A 19,602-nucleotide genomic window follows, 5' to 3' on the forward strand; every position below is an offset into this window, starting at 1 on the left:
AGATCCACTTTCTGCCTTTAGAGGACTGGTTTTCACCCTCACTACAACCCGATGACAATTTTTAAATATTCCCATGCTCCAGGGATCTGAGGATGAGTCATTTGTTAGGATTTCTGTGAAAATATTCGACCGAAGCCATGTGTGAATCAAGCTGCTGGTCTTTCTTTAAAGACTTCTTCCCTCAGAAGAGGCTGGTAGCCTCGCAGAGTTCTGCCTCTTGGTTAGGGGGTCTCATCCGGTCAGTGACCCACAATCTCTCCAGCTTCCTAGTACTGCCAAGTGGAGACTCTCTTCCTGTCTTTTCCTCTGCCCCAGGGTAAGTGGGGCTGGGGATGGAGCAGGCCGGGTGCAAGGAACAGGTTGGCATCTCCAGTTCCTGCTTTGCCCCAGACCCTGAGGTACTTCTTGGTAATGAGGTGGAGCCCAAGCTCCTTGAGAGTGACTGTGTTTCCTGCACATGTTTAATCAATTTCAAAGGTGGCAATCTCCCAGTAGGGGAGGAAGGCCGAGCGGAGACTGACAGGCCCTCAGGGCTCCCTCATGACCTATGATCCAGACATTAGATACCATGCCTGTCACTCGTCGCTGCTCTTTGCTACCACTGGTGCGTTTGAATAAAGTTTGAAATGTTGTAACTTTGTCTATAAAGACAACAAAACAAAAGAAAAGTCTGGAAGCAAAGAGAACAGTTCGGAAATGAAAATCATAGTCCAGGTGAAAGAGGATGAATATGTGAATTAAGGCAGGAGGTGTGGGGAGGCAGATACACATACTCCCCTTTGCAAACTTCTTGTGAACTTGAAGTTAGAGAAGCTGGAGAAAAGCAGCCAGCGTGGTGCCTGGCATACAGTATGTGTCAAATAAGTGCTAGGTTGCCGCCCTTCCCCTCCCTGGGGCAAGTTTCAGAAAGCAGGCCTTTGGGTGCTCTCTCCGGGTGCAGGCCAGGAAGAAGGCCCTGTTCTGGCTCCTGACACTACAGCGAGGTTCCAGAGGCATGACATGCTCTTTTCAGCTCTGGGGAGGGCTTCCGGAAGTGAGGCAGCACAAACGGTGACCTAGTTAGCCAGGCTGACACGCTCTTCCCAGGAAGCCTTCCTTTCAAGCTAGTCATGCCATTTGCCTTCTGTCATTCAAGGGCTCCGTCCGTTGGGGAGGTTGCCATGGGGCCTCTGCCTGCGAGAGGTTCTCGGACTTCCCCATCCTGCCCCAGTGGCCCCTTCTCCTACCTTGGCAGCCTTCCAACCATGTGTTATGTCTCTAATTCAGCCAACCACCCACCCACTCTTCCTAGCGATGCGGGCTCGGCGAGCCGAGGAGCCGAAAGATTTCTCGGACTCTCAGGGTCTGGTAGTAGTGCTCCTTTATTCAGAGAATAGCATGAGGACAGGCCCCATGGGCAGTGAAGAGCTGCAATGGGTTGAGGGCAGGGCTCAATTTATAAGGCATGGGTATGTGAGTTATTTCTTTACAAGACAAAGGAAAGATCATGTAAAAAAGTCGTTAAAATTGTGTCAGTGCAGGTGGGGTCTGGTTATTGGGTGGTTCTATAACTCTGGATACGAATCAGGTCGGATCATGTCAGACGTCCTGTGCTTCCCGGAGGATGATATAGATCGGCATGTGGGCCAGGACGCCTTGGGCTTCTCTCCCTGGGGCAGCCTTGATCCTCATCACCAGGAAAAGTCTCAGTCTGGCCTGAGGTTTTACAACACAGGGAGTGAAGTGGCTGTTGGGAAAGAGGAGGCAGAGACTGAAATGTCACACAACTCAAGTACCGTCCTTCCAACCTGACCATGGTCTTTGACACCACAATGCAACCTAGAGCTATCTATGGGGCATAAGGAGCGCTGGATCCCTTCATTTAGAAGGGACAGAAGGAGGGAAGGAAGGAAGACGGATGGAAGGAAGGAAGGGCTAGAGAAGGAGAAAGAATGAGGTCTAGAGACAAAGTATGGAAGGAATGAAGGGAGACAGAGAGAGAGAGAGAAAGAGGGATTCAGAGAAGGAGGAGGGAAGACAAAGGGAGGGGAGATATTTCAGGGGGGGTCCCTAGGGGAGAGGGAGGCTGAGGGTGGTTCTTAGATCTCCGGCCCAGCTCTCCCTCTGAATTCACCACGATGCCTCAGCAACCTCAGCATCTCTTCAGTGAAGTGTGAGAAAGCGCCTGAGAGCCGCCATAATTCACTCCCCACACCTGCCAGGCTAGGGCCCCTTCCACTCCACAAGTACAGATTACAATGCAAGAGCGGCTGTTCAAGAGTGAGGCTGCGTATCCCAGAGACCTTTCTTTAGCGTTATATATACAGTGTGTACTGCACGCAGGCCACCGTGACTAGCTCCGGAAGCATACTCCTGTAAAAAGAGCAGCCCTATCCTCCAGGAGCTGGCAGGTCCGTCCCCTTGCTGACAGTCTGATGGAGTCAGTGTCTCGTGCTGCTGGCAGCCATGGCCCTGTCTGAGGAGAACATGGGAGAAGGTGGGTCTTGTCTGGGGTTGCTGGGGGATTAAGGCCCCACTCTGACTGAGATCCCTCTCCTGAGATCCAGGTGTCTCTGCAAGGAAGAGGAGAGTCCCCATAAGTCAGTTGCTTCCTTCTTCCATAGTCTAGCAGACTGCCCCAGGCTGGAAGGGGAGGAAGTCCTGGCCAACTGGAAGCTTCTGGTACTGCTGTTTCCAGAGTTCATAGCCCAGTATGACTTAGGGGAGACCGAGGTCTGGCCCCCCACCCCTGCCAGGAATTCCTCCTTTGTAACTGGCTCCAGGCCTTCCTGACTACCTTGGGAGTGACCGGGACAAGCTGGTACTTGGGGCCCCTCCCTAGCTCTCACTAGTGAAGTTGGTTCAGTGTGGCATCCTGGGCCTGTCTCCTTGGTTATTCCCTCCTCAGCCCCCCACAATCAAAAAGAGAGGTCTCCCCATCCACCCCACATATATTCCCCGACCTGCTGTCCACTGGAGAAGGCTGAGGGAACATTCGGTGTGACTCCCATGCCAGGTGCTCTCTTCGTGGCTGCAGACAAGACAGTTCGGCGATCACCCTGAGCTCCACTCCTGTGCCCCCAGGTGAGGCTCTTCCTGTCCCAGGGCTCAGTTCCATCCTGCCTTCTGGGGCTCCGCCCTCCAGCTCTCAGAATCACAGGGAAGGAGCAGCTCAGTTTCTTCTGCCTGACGCCTCGTGCCAGGGTGGCCCGGGGCCAGGCTAGGACACGAACACTGATGTTGCAGTCAAGAGCAGGAGTGAATCACTTTCACGTGGGAAGACTGTCCTGTTTTTCCATTTTTCCCTTTAGCTCTGACCACAGAAGAAGGATTACTGGGCCCAAGGGTATTACCCTCCTTAAGGTGTCATATTCAGCTGCCAAGAGAATATTCCTTTCTTTCCAAGTGAGCTGTTTTATACTCCCAACCCGCATTATACTCCATCTTCAGCACTGAGTATCATTATTTCTAGTTAATGCGACTTTGATATTTGAAAATGATTTTTTTCTGGTTGTGTTCATTTTAGTTTCTTTTTTCACTAGTAAGATGAACATTTCCCCATAGTTTTTCTTAAAAAGTCACATTAATACTTGTTTGTGGGGCCGGCTCCGTGGCCGAGTGGTTAAGTTCGTGCGCTCCGCTGTGGCAGCCCAGGGTTCGGATCCTGGGCGCAGACACGGCACCGCTCGTCAGGCCACGTTGAGGCGGCGTCCCACATCCCACAACTAGAAGGACCTGCAACTAATATGTACAACTGTGTATGGGGGGGGTGGTTTGGGGAGATAAAGCAGGAAAAAAAAAAGATTGGCAACAGTGGTTAGCCCAGGTGCCAATCTTTTAAAAAAAAAATACTTGTTTGTTCAGGGGCCAGCCCGGTGGTATAGCAGTTAAGTGCCCATGTTCCGCTTTGGCGGCCTGGGCTTTGCAGGTTCGGGTCCCGGGTGCGGACATGGCACCACTTGGCAAGCCGTGCTGTAGTAGGCGTCCCACGTATAAAGTAGAGGAAGATGGGCATGGATGTTAGCTCAGGGCCAGTCTTCCCCAGCAAAAAGAGGAGGATTGGCAGCAGTTAGCTCAGGGCTAACCTCCCTCAAAAAAAAAAAAAAAACTTGTTTGTTCAAGCCACTTGTCACTTTATCTTTGGGGTATCTACTGGTATTTTTAGTTCTGTTAAATGAACTTGTAACGAGTGCCTACTCGGTGTCATACAGGAACAGTGCAGGGCCGCTACAGTGTAGAGATGAGGCTGACGTCCACCTCACCCTTCAGATGACACTCTCCATGGGAGAGCAGGAATCCTCAGGAGATCGTTTCTATATAGTAGTAAGACAGGGGTTTGCATCAGGCACAAGGAAGGGGACCACTTGCCCCTGAAAGAAAGTACCAGAGCTGAGTACTGAAGGAATAAGAATGAACCGATAGAAGAAAGTACGGAGGACTTCACAGACAGAAAGAACAGGAATAAAGGCCCAAGGGCAGGACCGAGCACTAGGTGGTGGAGAGCCCCCCAGCAGATCCATAAGGCTCAAGTGCGAGAGCAAGAGGGCTTGAAAGATCAGGCAGCTGGGGCCAGGACATGAATGGCCTTGAACTCCACTTGAAGGAGTTTGGACCGCTTTTTGGAAATGAGGAAGAGCTACTGAATGGCTTTTGGTAGGAGAATGATATGAGAATGTTGGTCTTCAGCTCTGACTCCCTTGGCAGCAGTGCTGAGAGTGAACGGGAGAGGGATCCAAAACAGAAGGTGTGTTCGTTTGCTAGGGCTGCTGTAAAGAAGTAGTACTAACTGGAGGCTTAACCAACAGAAACTTACCGTCTCACAGTTCTGAAGGCTGGAAGTCTGACATCAAGGTGTCGGCAGGGTTGGTTCCTTCTTTTTTGTTTGTTTTTTCAAGATTGGCAGCTGAGCTAACATCTGTTGCCAATCTTCTTCTTTTTTTCTTCTTCTTCTCCCCAAAGCCCCCCAGTACACAGTTGTATATTCTAGTTGTAGGACCATCTAGTTGTGCTATGTGGGACGCCGCCTCAGCATGGCTTGACGAGCAGTGCCAGGTCTGTGCCCAGGATCTGATCCGGCGAAACCCTGGGCCACTGAAGGGAAGCGAGTGAACTTAACCACTCGGCCACGGGGCCAGCCCCGGGTTGGTTCCTTCTGAGGGCTGAGAAGGAGAATCGGTTGCAGGCCTCTCGCCCAGCTTCTGGTGGTTTGCTGGCAGTCTGAAGCTCCTTGGCTTCTGCGGCCTCACCCTGATCTCTGCCTTCATCTTCACGTGGCGTTCTCTTTGTGCACGTGTGTCTGTATCCGAATTTCCCTTTTTATAAAGACACCAGTCATATGGGATTAGGGACCCGCCCTAATGACCTCACTTTAACTCGATTATCTCTGTAACAGCTCTATCTCCAAATAAGGTCACTTCTGAGGTACTGGAGGTTAGGTCTTCAACATACGAATTTTGAGGGGACACAGTTCAGTCCATAACAAAGGGAGAGAATAGATTAGGAGCCTAGGACTTGAACTAGGAGGGACACAAAGGAGAGACTAGAACAGAATTCATTTGTGCGTGTAAAATCCACAAGTCTTGCTGTTTCATGAAATGTGGGAGGAGAGTTCAACCTCCAGATTGGCAGTACTTCCATTTCAGGGTTATTTGGGCATGAGTACCAGAAGAAGAGGATGGGGAAGGGGAGGAGAGGGGATTCGACTGTAAGGTGACAAGATCTTTCTAGATATATTGAGCTTGAAACACCTGAGACACTCCCATAGGTCAAGCAGGATCAGAGCTGGAGACACACATTTGGCAGTGAGAAGCATGTAGATAGAAGGTTAAAATAATGAGCAAAGAGGTGATCGGCCAGGGAAAGCAGGTGGAGAGAAGGCAGAGGGTCAAGAACAGAAGGCTAGGGAACCCCAGGTGTAAGGCCCGTGCTTAGTATGAGAAGTTCATTAAGACATTCCAAGGATGAGCTACCTTCTATGAGAATGCTGTACCTGCGAGAAAAGAGACTCAGATTTGCTCACGGCTGTATACCAACTGCCTGGAACAGTGCCTGGCACAGAATAGCTACTCAATAATTATTTGATGAATAAAATGTTGAATGAGCTATCCAGAGAGGTGTATAAAAAAATCAAGGGGCCAGCCCTGTGGCCGAGTGGTTAAGTTCGTGCACTCCGCTGCGGCGGCCCAGTGTTTCGTTGGTTCGAATCCTGGGCGCGGACATGGCACTGCTCATCAAACCACGCTGAGGCAGCGTCCCACATGCCACAACTAGAAGGACTCACAACGAAGAATATACAACTATGTACCGGGGGGCTTTGGGGAGAAAAAGGAAAAAAATAAAATCTTTAAAAAACTCAAGAGCTCAGTGTCCCAGGAGCCATGAGGGCGATTCTATCACCTCTACTGTGGCTCACTTCAAAAATATCATCCTTATATATTATTGACTTCTGTGACTTTCAAACATGAGCTATTTGTAAAAGGTTTTTAAAGTTAGTTTGTAATATCATCATAAAAAAACTTGAACAAAAAACGTTTGTGCATGGTGTTGGAACAGATATTATCAATAAACTAGACATTGTCCTTCAAATGCAAAGTCTTACATGTTAACCCACAAGAATGATCAGAGAAATAAAACTGTTATATACCTTTCGGTACACAAATGTTCATAGCAGCTTTATCTGTAACAGACAAAAACCGGAAATGACCCAATGTCCATCAACAAGTAAATGGATAAACAAACTGTGGAAGGGCAGTACAACAGAACGCTCCTCAGCAACACAAAGGAATGGATATTGATACCCACCATGACATTGATGAATCTCAAAATAATACTGCTACGTAAAAGAAGTTACACACAAAAAAGTGTACATTATATGATTCCATTTATATAAAATTCTGGAAAATGCAAGCTGATCTGTGGTGACAGAAAGCACATCAGGTTGCCTGGGGGTTTGTGGGGACAGCGAGGAGCAGAAGGGAGGCATTACAAAGGGGCGAGAGGAAACTTTTGGGGGTGAAGGATATGTTCACTCTCTTAACTGTGGTGGTATCCTCACTGATGCAAACATCAGACTAATCAAATAGTACACTTTAAATATGTGCAATTTATTGTATGTCAAGTATATCTCAATAAAGATGATTTTTGAAAAAAGATGTGTTTACCCAACTGAAAATGCAAGCAAAATAAGGACATTTTAGAAAATAAAGTCAGAGAACGTTTATGAACAATAGACTATCTCTAAGCCACCTTCTAAATGGTGAAGGAGGAGAGTGACAGTAATACCACAAGAAAGGTTGGAGATGAAAGGAAGAAGGAAGAACAAGAAATTGACAAACATATGAGTTACCATTATCACCTGCTTCTATCCAGTATTCTACTGGAGAGCTTAACTAAGACAGGAAGAAAAAAGGGGGATATAACGGGTGTAAGGATAAGGAAAAAGGAAAAAATGTTGTCACTGTCAGAAGATATGATTGTCTATAAAGAAAACCTAAGACTCTACAGAGAAAGAATTAAAAATAATAAGAGATTTTAGCAAAGTTGCTGTAATACAAGCTAGATATAGCAAATCCATTGCATTTCTATATTGCTAGCAATAAACAGTTAGAAAACATAATTGAAAAGTAGATAGCATATCAAGGGAATGAGAAGACAAGCCACAGACCAGAAGAAAATATTTGCAAAAAACATAGCTGATAAAGGACTGTTATCCAAAGTATACAATCTCAACAATAAGAGAATGAACAACTCGATTAAAAAATGGGCAAAAGGTCTGAACAGACACCGCACCAAAAAAGACATAGAGATGGCAAAGAAGCACATGAAAAGATGCTCCACATCGTAGGTCGTCTTGTTAGTGCCCTCACGTCAATTCTGACTCCTAGCGTCCCTGTGTGCAGCAAGTGGAACCAGTTTTGCACCATCCTCTCATCAGGGAATTGCAAATTAAAACAACAATGGGATACCACTACACATGTATTAGAACGGTGAAAATCCAAAACCCTGACAACATCAACATGAGGATGCGGAGCAACAGCAATTCTCACTCTTTGCTGGTGGGGATGCAAAATGCTACAGTCACTCTGGAAGACAGTTATTCAATTTCTTACCAAACTAAGAATACTCTTACCATACGACCCAGCAATTGAGCTCCTAGTGTTTATCCAAATAAGCTGAAAACTTATGTCCACACAGAAACATGCACGTGGATGTTTAGAGCAGCTTTATTCATAATTGCCAAAACTTGGAAGTAACCAAGATGTCTTTTGGTGGGTGAGTGGATAAATAAACCATGGTACATCCAGACAGTGGAATACTAGTCAGCACTGAAAAAAATGAGCTATTAAGCCATAAAAATATATGGAGGAAACTTAATGCATATACTAAGTGAAATAAGCCAATCTGAAAGGGCTACATACTGTATGATTCCAGCTATATGATATTCTGGAAAAGGGCAAAACTATGGAGACAGTAGAAAGATCAGTGGCTGTCAGAGGTAAGGAGGAGGAGTGAACAGGCAGAGCAGAGGGTTTTTAGGGCAGTGAGACTATTCTGTATGGTATTATAACGGTGGATACATGTCTTTATACATTTATCTAAACTCATAGAATGTGCAACACCAAGAGTGAACCCTAATGTAAACTATGGGCTTTGGATGATAGTGATGTGTCAATGGAGGTTCATTGATTGTAACATATACCCTCTGCCAGGGGGTGTCGATAGTGGGAGGCCTTGCATGTGTGGGGATGGGGGATATATGGGAACTCTCCCTATTTTCTCCTTGATTTTGTTGTGAACCTCAAACTCCTCAAAAAAATAGTCTATTAAAAAATATATAGTATCTGTAATAGCAGCCAAAAATATAAGGACCCATAAATAAATCTGGGAAGAATTGTGAAAATAATTATAGTGATTACTGTGTGCCCCGCACTACCGCAAGTGTGCTATGTACTTATCTAACCCTCAGAGCAGTCCTGTGAAATAAGCAAAGTTATGATCCCCGATTTGCGGACGAGCACGCTGTAACACTGAGAGGTTAGGGGACGTTCCCACAGTCAAACGCCTGAGCAGAGGCAGGATTTGGACTCGTGCAGTTGTCTCCAGAGCCAACTTTCATGGCTAAATTATAACATTTGGTGGAAAGACAGAAAAGGAGACCTAAGTAAGTGGAGACACCACATTCATCCATGAGAAGAATTAATATCAGTAAGATGTTGAGTCTCACCAAGTTAATCCGAAATTCAATGTGATCTCAGGCAAAATCTTAAAAAGGATCCCTGAGGAACTTGACAAGCAGACTTTAAAATTTACATGAAAGTGTAATGGCCTAAGACAGTCTTAAAAAAAGAATGAAATGGGGGAAATTGCCCACAATGTTTCCAGATTTATTATAAATATGTAGTAACCAAGGCAGTGTGATATTGTTGAAAGGAAATACAAACATCCCAAATAAAGGAGAGAGCCCAGAAACAGAACCGTCTAGATCTGTTTGACTTATGGCAGAAGTGGAGAGCAGATCAGTGGGGAAAGGATGGGTATTTTAATAAACAGCTCGGACAATCAGGCATCCACATGAAGGAAAAAATACAATCAGATCCCTACTTCACACTTTACATACACATCAGTTGTAGGGAGATGGAAACATAAATGTGAAACCCCAAACCTTAAAACTTACAGCAGAAATTGCAAGGGAATAGCTTTATAAACTTAGTGTAGAAAAGAATCCCTTAGATTAGATACAAACACACAAACTACATAGGAAAGAACCATTTGATCCTTCTATATTCAATTTTAAAATGTTTGTTAATCAAAACACGACATTTAAAAAAAAATGAATAAGGGGCTGGCCCTGGGGCCAAGTGGTTAAGTTCTCGAGCTCTACTTCGGCGGCCCAGGGTTTCGCTGGTTCGGATCCTGGGCGCGGACATGGCACCGCTCATCAGGCCATGATGAGGCGGCGTCCCACATGCCACAAGTAGAAGGACCCACAACTAAAAAAAATATGCAACTGTGTACTGGGGGGATTTGGGGAGAAAAAGCAAAAAAAAAAAAATTAAAAAATGAATAATACAATCTATAGAGTGTTAAGAGTTATTTGCACTGAAACTAAGAAAGGCATAATCTCCAGCAAATATGTTGAGAGGAATAAGGCACACTGCAGAAGAACACATACACTGACATAATTTACATAAAGTTTAACTATTTGCAGAAATATGCTAAAAGTTCAGGGATTCATGCATATTTAGTAAAAGTGTAAAAAAAACACCAAATGCAGAAAAGCAGCAACCATACGAGGTAAGTCTGTTCCCTGGCCTGCGCCCTGCAGGCAGATGTCCAGGGAGGTGTGGGGGGCAGGTGTCTCCCCCAACATGTCAGCCCCTTGTGAACCCCCATCCCTGGGAAGCCCAGATTCCTCAGGGCTTTTGTCACGGGCCACCCAGGAAGGCCCAGGGTCGGACAATGTGGAGCCACACTGATCTTGCTGGAGGCAAAGTGGCCCGGGTGACCCAAGCCTGTGCTTTGCCCCTTCCCGTGCTCCTCCCCACTCTCCCCATCAGCCTAGGAGAGCCACTTGCTCCATCTTCAGGGCACCTCTGCACACCCAGAGCACCTGGTGGGCTGCTCTCTTGATCTGGGCTCTGACAGGAACTGAAGTATTGTGCCCAAATGCTTGAGTCCATCTCCTCTTTTTGAAATAATTGCCACATGCCAAAGAATGAAACTGGACCCCTATCTTACACCATACACAAAAATCAACTCAAAATGGACTAAAGACTTAAATATAAAACCCGAAACTGTAAAACTCCTCAAAGAAAACATACGGGAGAATCTCCTTGACATTGATGTTGGCAATGATTTCTTAGATTTGACACCAAAAGCACAGGAAACAAAAGCAAAAATAGACAAGTGAAACTATATCAAACTAAAAAGCTTCAGCACAACAAAGGAAACAATCAACAGAGTGAAAAGGCAACCTACAGGAAGGGAGAAAATATTTGCAAACCATCTATCTGATAAGAGGTTAATATCCAAAATATATAAGAATTTCTTACAACTCAATAGCAAAAAAACAAATAACCTGATTTAAAAATGGGCAGAGGACCTGAAGACATTTCTCCAAAGAAGATATACAAATGGCCAACAGGTGCGTGAAAAGGGGCTCAACATCACTAATCATCAGGGAAATGCAAATCAAAACCACAATGAGATATCATTGCACACCTTTCAGGGTGACTATTATAAAAAAAAAAAACACCTTCCCCCAATAACAAGTATTGGTGAGGATGTAGAGAAATTGGAACCCTTGTGCACTGTTGGTGGGAAAGTACAATAGTGTAGTCACTATGGAAAACAGTATGGCAGTTCCTCAAAAATTAAAAATAGAACTACCATATATGATCCAGCAATCCCACTTCTGGTTATATATTTAAAAGAATTGAAATCAGGATCTCAAGGAGACAGCTGCCCTCCCATAGTCATTGCGGCATTACTCCCAATGGCCAAGATACGGAAACAACCTATGTGGCCATCAGTGGATGAATGGATAAAGAAAATGTGGTATATAAATACAATGGAATACTATTCAGCCTTCAAAAAGAAGAAAATCCTACCATTTGCAACAACATGGATGAACCTGGAGCACGTTATGCTAAGTGAAATAAGCCAGTCACAGAAGGACAAATACTGCACGATTCCACTTAGATGAGGTACCTAAAACAGTCAAACTCAGTGAAGCAGAGAATAGAATGGTGGTTGCCAGGGGCTGCGAGGAGGGGGAAATGGGGAATTGTTCAATGAGTATAAAGTTTCAGTTATGCAAGAGGAGTAAGTTCTAGGGATCTGCTGTGCAACAGAGTGCCAATATAGGCAACCGTAATACCGTATATAGTACACAATAAGGGATTGTACACTTCAAAATATGCTAAGAGGATAGATCTCATGTTGTGTTCTTATCACCAAAAGAAAAAAACACACACACAAAAGAACAGAAGGACACTTTTGGAGGCGATGGATATGTTTAGTATCTTGCTTGTAGTGATGGTATCACAGCTGTATGCATATGTCCAAACTCATCAAGATGTATGCCTTGAATATGTGCAATTTTTTGTATATCAATTATACCTCCATAAAGCTTTAAAAGAAAGAAAATGTGGTAATTAGACGAGACTTCATGACGTCTTAAAACACAGGACTTGTATCCACTGCCTACATGGTGGCTGGCACTTAGTAAACACTCTCCTGTTTATTAATTAGGGGATGAGGACTAACTCACCGCCCCTGCAGCTCCCAAGGAGCCCAGCCTCTGTCGCCAAGGGCACAAGTGCCAAAAAGGCGCCTCCTGGGCTGCGCAGCCAGTCTCCGCGGCGCTGGTGGCGCCAATGAGAAGCGCCCGCAGACTCGAAAGGGCGGGGAATCGAGCAGGGCAAGGGGAGATCTGGAAGGAGGGACTGTGATGGGACGTAAACAGCCGGCCGAGATGCTGATGGAGGCTCAGAGGCTGGAAGAGAGGGATGGCAGAGGGGCGGAGAGATGGGGAGATGCTGGAGGGGGCGACGTGGCTCTCATCGCGGGAGCAGGTTCCAGGCGGGGATTCTTGCCTGCTCCAAGTCAAACCCCTCACGGCCGAACACACGGCAGCGACTTGACAGGACTCGCTCCTGACCGGGCGAAACAGGAACACACCGATCGCGGGAGCAGGCTTCTCGCTCATCTCATAACCCATCCCCGCCCACAAGCAAACTAAGGCGCTTAAAATGGTTCAGCCCTTAGGTCTTTCCCGATCCCTCCAGCTATGTCTGCAGTTGGCAAAGTGCAAGCTCGCTCCCAAAGCCAAGCCCATACCTTTGTAGCGATCAATGCCAGAGTGACTGGAGAGCCTGGGGGAGGCATCAGGTGCTGCAAGAAGAACATTTACTGTGATCAGAGGCACATCTAACCTTGTCTTTCGCACACTTCTATCAGGAAAAGCTGAGCGTTGGAGCCCCAGAGGGATGAGGACGGTAACCGCTAGTCCCCATCGTTATTGGTTTCTAAATACCACTCCCCACTAAAGGATCCAGGGCTCTTTGGAGAAATGGCTTATTCTAGGGCTGGAGCAGGGAAAGTACAAGATGAGCTCGGAACATCTTGTGCCAGAAAGGGAGTGCTCAGAGAATAATGGCGACATATCAGAATGACACAGAAGGCAGCTTGAAGGGGCTCTCACTGGACCAAATCTGGACAATTTGAGTACCAAAATAAATAATAACAGGACTTCCAGTTCCAGCCAAGATGGAGTAGCCCCATTCCCCCCAGGTCCTCCCTCTTACAGCTAAAAACACCTGGATGTAACACACAAACAAGCACAGGAAGACTCTGAAAGGTGGAAAGAAGGTGGACTGCCTAGGGATCTCAGACTTGAGGAACAGGATAGCTTCCTTATTGCTGCCTGTAAATTCTGGACACGGAGCTCCAGCAGCCTGCAATCCGGAACTGCCAATAGGTGAAACTGGTAAACACCTATCCATTAATGATTAGGTAACTAGTAACTAAAGTGTTTTTTTGCAATTGCTAATTATAGCTTTTATCTGTCCGACCACCCATTGTTAACTGTGCTGCTTAGGCAATATGTTGTCTGGCTCCCACTAGGTTCCTATAGATAACATCTCCCTGGCACCTGGGTCACCATGGTAATGGACCTTCAAGCTGTTTTTCAGGAATTGGGACCCCTTTGTCCAGTTCAGGCAGGTTGAGACTACCAACTCATCAGCTGGGCCTGTGCAGATGCTCAATAAATGACCTTTTTGAAGTCAAGAGGCTGAAAACTCCACCATCAGATCACGCTAATGCCACCATTTTGTGATCATGAGTCCTATGAAGAGCCATGAAGCTTGACTTGCTTGTGCGGATCATCAATGGCCTCCCCTGTCCTCACCTCCAGTCATCTATCCACACACTTCAGACCACTGTGTCCCTTTACCCCATAAACATCCCTGAGTCCCTATTTTCCAGGAGGCAGATTTGAGACTCGTTCTCCTGCCTCCTCACTTGGCTGCCTTGTGATTAAAACCCTCTCTCTGCCCCAACCTCATCATTTGGGTGACTGGCTTTCTGGCGATGGGCAAAAATGAGCCCGGTTTGGTAATGTAGGCACAGACCAAAAAAAAAAAAGAAAAATCTACCAGGAAAGCCTGTTCCACTTAGCCAAAGGTCCTGGAAAATAGGTAGCCTAACAACAGGAAACCTTTTAGATAATACCAGTCCTACACCAGCCAAACATCAATGGAAAAACCAACCCTCCTCCACTCCTACATTTCATCCGGGGAGCAGGGAGCTGATATTCCACCTCACCTCTCAGCAGGAGGAAGTGAACTGAGCCTCCACCTCACAGGGCATCAACAGACTAAACAAGGTAGTATGGGTGGAGTCTAATCAGGATTCCACGTTCCCCTCACCTCTGGTGTCAGCAGGGCCCAGCAGGCAGATGAGCTTACACCCTCACACAGAGGTAAGGAGATGGTGCCAGCCTTTGCCCTAATCTTGCTGGGAAGGTGTCAGCAGACGGAGGGGGTGGGAGTAAGTGCTCCACCCTTGCTGGGCTGGCATTGGAAATGCCCAGCGGGAAGTCGTTAAGTACACACCCAATCCATCCTCTTCATGCCACACCTCAACAGGGGGACTACCACTCAAAAAAAATGTCTTACGCTATAGTATCTCCCCAAAAGAAGATTGAATAGTATAATATAATATCAAAAATGTTCTGTATATAATAAAAAAAATCACTTATACCAAGAATCAGGAAAATCCACAGCTTGAATGGGAAAAGACGATCAGTACCAAGATAAATCATATGTTGACATTATTAGTCAAGAATTTTAAAGCAGCCACCATAAAATTGCTTCAACAAATAATTACAGATTCAGTCTTTCACCATTAAGTGTGATGTTAGCTATAGGTTTCTTGTAGATGCTCTTTATCAGCTTGAGGTAATACCCTCTATTCATAACTTGCTGAGAGTTTTAATGTTGTATTTTGTCAAATGCTTTTTCTGGGTCAATTGATAGGATCATATGATTTTTCTTCTTTAGCTTGTTGATATGATGGAATAAATTGATTGATTTTCAAATGTTGAGCAGGCCTTGCATACTCAGAATAAATCCCACTTGGTCATGGTGTATATTTCTTTTTATACATTGCTGAATTTGGTTTGCTAACATTTTGTTGAAGTTTTTGTGTGTGTCTATGTTCTTGAGGGATATTGGTCCGTAATTTTCTTGTTTTTGCACTGTCTTTGTTTTGCTTTGGTATCAGGGTAACACTGGCCTCATGAGATGAGTTTGTGATGTGCTCTCTCCTCTTCTATTTTTGGAATAGATTGTGTAAAATTGGTATCACTTTAATGTTAAATGTTTCATAGAATTCTCCAGTGAAACCCTCAGACTTGGAGATTTCTTTTTTTGGGAGCTTTTAAATTACAAATTCAATTTTTTGAATGGTTATGACATTTTTCAGGTTACCTATTTCATCTTGGTTGAGCTTTTGTAAAAAGTTCATGGTTTTCAAGGAATTGGTCAATTTATTCTAACTTGTAGAATTTACGAGAGTAAAGTTGTTCCTAGTATTCCCTTATTATCCTTCTGATGGCTGCAGGAACTGTAGTGAGATCTCATTTCATTCCTTGTGTTGGTGATTTGTGTCTTCTCTCTTTTACTTTTGTCACACCAGCTAGAGGTTTATCAATTTTATTGATATTTTCAAAGAACCAACCTTTTTTTCATTGATTTTTTTCTATTGTTTTTCTGTTTTTGATTTCATTGATTTCTGTCTTGACCTTTATTATTTTCTTTGTACTGTTTCGGTATATTTTGCTCTTTTTTTTTTCTAGTCTTGAGGTAGAAACTTAGCTTACTGATTTGAGGCCTTTCCTCTTTCTTAATGTGATACCAAATCTCTTAATCTCAGGCATGTGCCTGATGCATGGTAAGCCAATCACTGAGACACTGGGTGCTTGGAAATGAAGAAAGGTTTACTTGAACTGGCCAAATTGAGAAGGTAGGAGAATAGGTTCTCTCAGATCCACCTTAACAAAAGAAGGAAGCATGGGATCTTTATAGGGCTGAGGGGCTTGGGAGGAGGAGTTTCAGGGAAACAAAGGGGAAGTCGGTGTTTCTTTCACTCCAGGTAAGACCTTGAACAGCCAGACTTTTTGGCATCAGTGGCAGCTGGGGGCTGGTTATCTGGTGGTCGTAGCTTTCTTAAAGGCATTCTTTTTCCTCTGCAAAATAAACTCATAAATCCTGGTGACCTTTGAGTCACCCCTTTGGTTAGACAAGGAAACAAATTAGCAAGCTATAATTATGTGTGGGCTGTGACATAAGCATTTGGACTTAACAAATACATCTAATGGGGATTAAGGTTATTTATTAACATCATTTCATCTATGTCATGCTAGGAACAAGGTCAGAGGGTAACCAAGTTCTTATGGAATATTCACAGTAACCCTCAGGTACCCAGCTTCACAAGCATTTAGTGCTATAAATTTCCCTCTCACCACAGATTTAGTTGCATTCCACACATTTTAATATGTTGTATTTTCATTTTTATTCAGTCCCATGTTTTTAAAATTTCCTTTGAAACCTCCTTTTTGACTCATGGATTGTTTAAGTGTATGCTATTTAATTTCCAAGTGTGAGAAAATTTTCTCTATTTTATTGATTTCTGGTTTGATTCCATTATGGCCAGAGAACATACTCTGTATAATTTCAAATTTGTTGAGGTTTTTTTTAATGGCCCAGGAGATGGGCTATCTTGATGAATGTATTATGGACACTTGAAAATAATGTGTATTATACTGGTGTTAGGTAGAGTGTATATACACACACACACACACACACCCCCAGGTCTTCTTTATCCATTCATCTGTTGATGGATCCTTAGTTTGTTTCCATACCTTGGCTATTGTGAGTAATGCTGCAGTGAACATGGGACTGCAGATATCTCTTTGAGATCCTGATTTCAATTTATTTGGATATATACCCAGAAGTGGGATTGCTGGATCATATGATAGTTCTATTTTCAATTTTTTGAGAAAACTCCATACTGTTTTCAATACTGGCTGCACCAGTTTACATTCCTACCAATGGTGCATTAAGGGCCCCTTTTCTTCACATTCTCGCCAACACTTCTCTCTTGTCTTTTTGATGATTGCCATTGTAAGAGGGGTGAGGTGATGTCTCATTGTGGCTTTGATTTGCATTTCTCTGATGAAGATGTTGAGCATCTTTTCATGTACCTGTTGGCCATCTGTATGTCTTCTCTGGAAACCTGTCTATTCAGTTCCTCTACCCATTTTCTAATTGGGTTGTTAGTTTGTTGCTATTGAGTTGTATGAGTTCGTTATAAATTTTGGATATTAACCCCTTATCAGATATATGATTTGCAAATATTTTCTCCCATTCCATAGGTTGCATTTTCATTTTGTTGATTGATTCCTTTGCTGTGCAGAAGCTTTTTAGTGTGATATAGTCCCACTTGTTTATTTTTGCTTTTGTTGCTTTTGCTGTCATATCCAGGAAACCACTGCCAAGACCAATGTCAAGGGGCTTTCCCCCTCTGTTTTCTTCTAGGAGTTTTGTGGTTTCAAGTTTTATGTTTAAGTCTTTAATCCATTTCGAGTTCAATTTTGTGAGTGGTGTATGTCCAGCAATGTTTTTTTTACCCCATAGTTTTACCCAACAAATAGGTAAAGGAAACACATTTCAGTTAGCTGCCTTATATTCTGTTAGCTCAAAGCCAAGAGCAAAATTTAATTTTAAATATTTGAAATGACTCTTCTCTTATAAACTTAAGATAAAGGCAATGAAAGCCTTTTTCTGCCTTACCAACTTGGAGATTTTGATGCAAAAATAGCATGTATCAGAATTCCCAGGTGCTCCGGCTTTCCCCTGTTCACGTGATGTCCTGACACGGTTCCATTTTTGGTAGTGATTAGTTAATTCCATGTTCTATGGCTTTTTCTTCCTTTACATCTCATTACTTATCAAACTGCAGATATTTAAAGAATTATGAGAATTTTCTTTGACTGAAAGTTTTCACCATTTTCCCTATACGATATTTTCCTGACAAATTCAAATAACTTTCAAATAGTTCTAGGGTATCTAGTAGTTATTTCGGGGAAAAATGAAAACTTGATATCTGTCTTACACCTCACATCAGAAGAAATTCCTTCTGGATGGAAGCTTTAAATGTTAAAAAACAAAGCAGAACAAAAACCTTGGAAATATATATTACATTAAAACAAGGGTGAATATTTTTATAACTGACAAATCAGACATCATGAAAGAAAAAACACTGATAAGTTAGGCCTCCTAAAAATATACTTGTTTGTATGTGCTCCTGAACGTTGCATTATTCTTATACCAACATAATTATTTTAACAAAAATGAGCTCGGTGAATGCTTTTGCTCTGCAATTTATTTTTATTCACTTGGCAATAAAATAGTGGCATCTTTCCAAGTTAGTGCCTTTGTTTTCATGGATGTATAAGTATCTCATTACATGGAAATCTATAATGTGTTCTCTTTTGTATTCTTCTCTTTGCTAATATCTTAACTAACTAGAGAGCAAGAGGAGCAAAGAGTCAGCCGACACCAACACTTACAAGGCCTAGAGATTCTTATCAAAGGGTTTCGAAGCACCCAATCCAATGGTTTCATGACAGCCTCTGCTCCAATGTGTGGCTGGAGATAAGTGCTTCTGAAAAGAAAACCACTGAGTCACAGAACATATTTTTTTTTTTTACACCACGTCCAGGGGAATGTAAAGTTTAATATTAAAAAAAATATAGTAATTAACATTCTGAAGACAATAAAGTTACGGATGTTGAAAGTTACGTAGTTTTGCTTTCTAGAGTGATAATAAAAATGCACCATTTTAGTAATTAACTTTAAAAAATAAACTTAACACATCAATACATCTCAGGCGTTGCTAACAAAAAGGAAGGAGGAAAAATGAACTTTCTAGTTTCATGATCTAAATATTGTATCTTCCAAGCAGTTTCCAAATTGTATGCAAAATCACATGAATACTTAACTGTTTTCTTTGGTTCTCACAATTTTTTCCCTGCATTCTCCATGGCTTGTTTCTTTCCGGAAAATTCCCTGGACGGAATTTTGCACGTAGCCCAGCAGAGGGCCCTGCGTCCTGAGCCACAGTCAGGCATATGTAGAAGACACCAGTTAGGAAATCAGGAATGAGGGCTCCTAACCTCCCACACTCCACCCACGGGGCTATCCGGTTCCAGTTACAGCTGTTCAGCTAACAGATGGCGCCTGCACTTCCTTTTAATCAAGGAGGCAGAAGAAATGGTTTCTAAGAATAACTAGTGGCTTGGGAAAATATCCCCATTATGTGAATTACCATGCAAGTATTTTATCGTGCAGCTTTTATTCCTTTAAGATTCCTATTCTCATTTAAAAATAGATTTGAAAGATATACAGACATATATCATAAATGCTCAGGAAAAATACATTAAAAAGAAATATAGCACAATGGTAAAGAATGGTTATTACTCAAGAGATTATGGCTGATTTTGCTACATTCTTTTATTTCCCAGATTTTCAGTTAGCACCTTTTTTTTTGTTTTGA

At 43.6% G+C, this 19,602-nt stretch overlaps 1 long non-coding RNA gene across 3 annotated transcripts; it reads right to left on the reverse strand.

Moving 5' to 3' along the window:
* Positions 1-1,344: 1,344 nt before the first annotated feature.
* On the reverse strand, positions 1,345-18,724 carry LOC138921997 (uncharacterized). Of its 3 annotated transcripts, none has more exons than XR_011435082.1 (3): positions 18,617-18,724; positions 12,820-12,873; positions 1,345-1,726 (listed from the first exon to the last, which is right to left on the reverse strand). It is a non-coding gene; the product is annotated as an uncharacterized lncRNA (long non-coding RNA). The 3 variants fall into 3 exon arrangements; XR_011435081.1 differs by lacking the exons at positions 1,345-1,726; positions 18,617-18,724 and adding exons at positions 11,979-12,109; positions 14,412-14,495; XR_011435083.1 differs by lacking the exons at positions 1,345-1,726; positions 18,617-18,724 and adding exons at positions 11,979-12,109; positions 13,287-13,364.
* Between the last annotated feature and the right edge of the window lie 878 nt (positions 18,725-19,602).

This window comes from Equus caballus, chromosome X (assembly GCF_041296265.1).
Source record: "Equus caballus isolate H_3958 breed thoroughbred chromosome X, TB-T2T, whole genome shotgun sequence".
NCBI classification, from domain to species: Eukaryota; Metazoa; Chordata; class Mammalia; order Perissodactyla; family Equidae; genus Equus; species Equus caballus.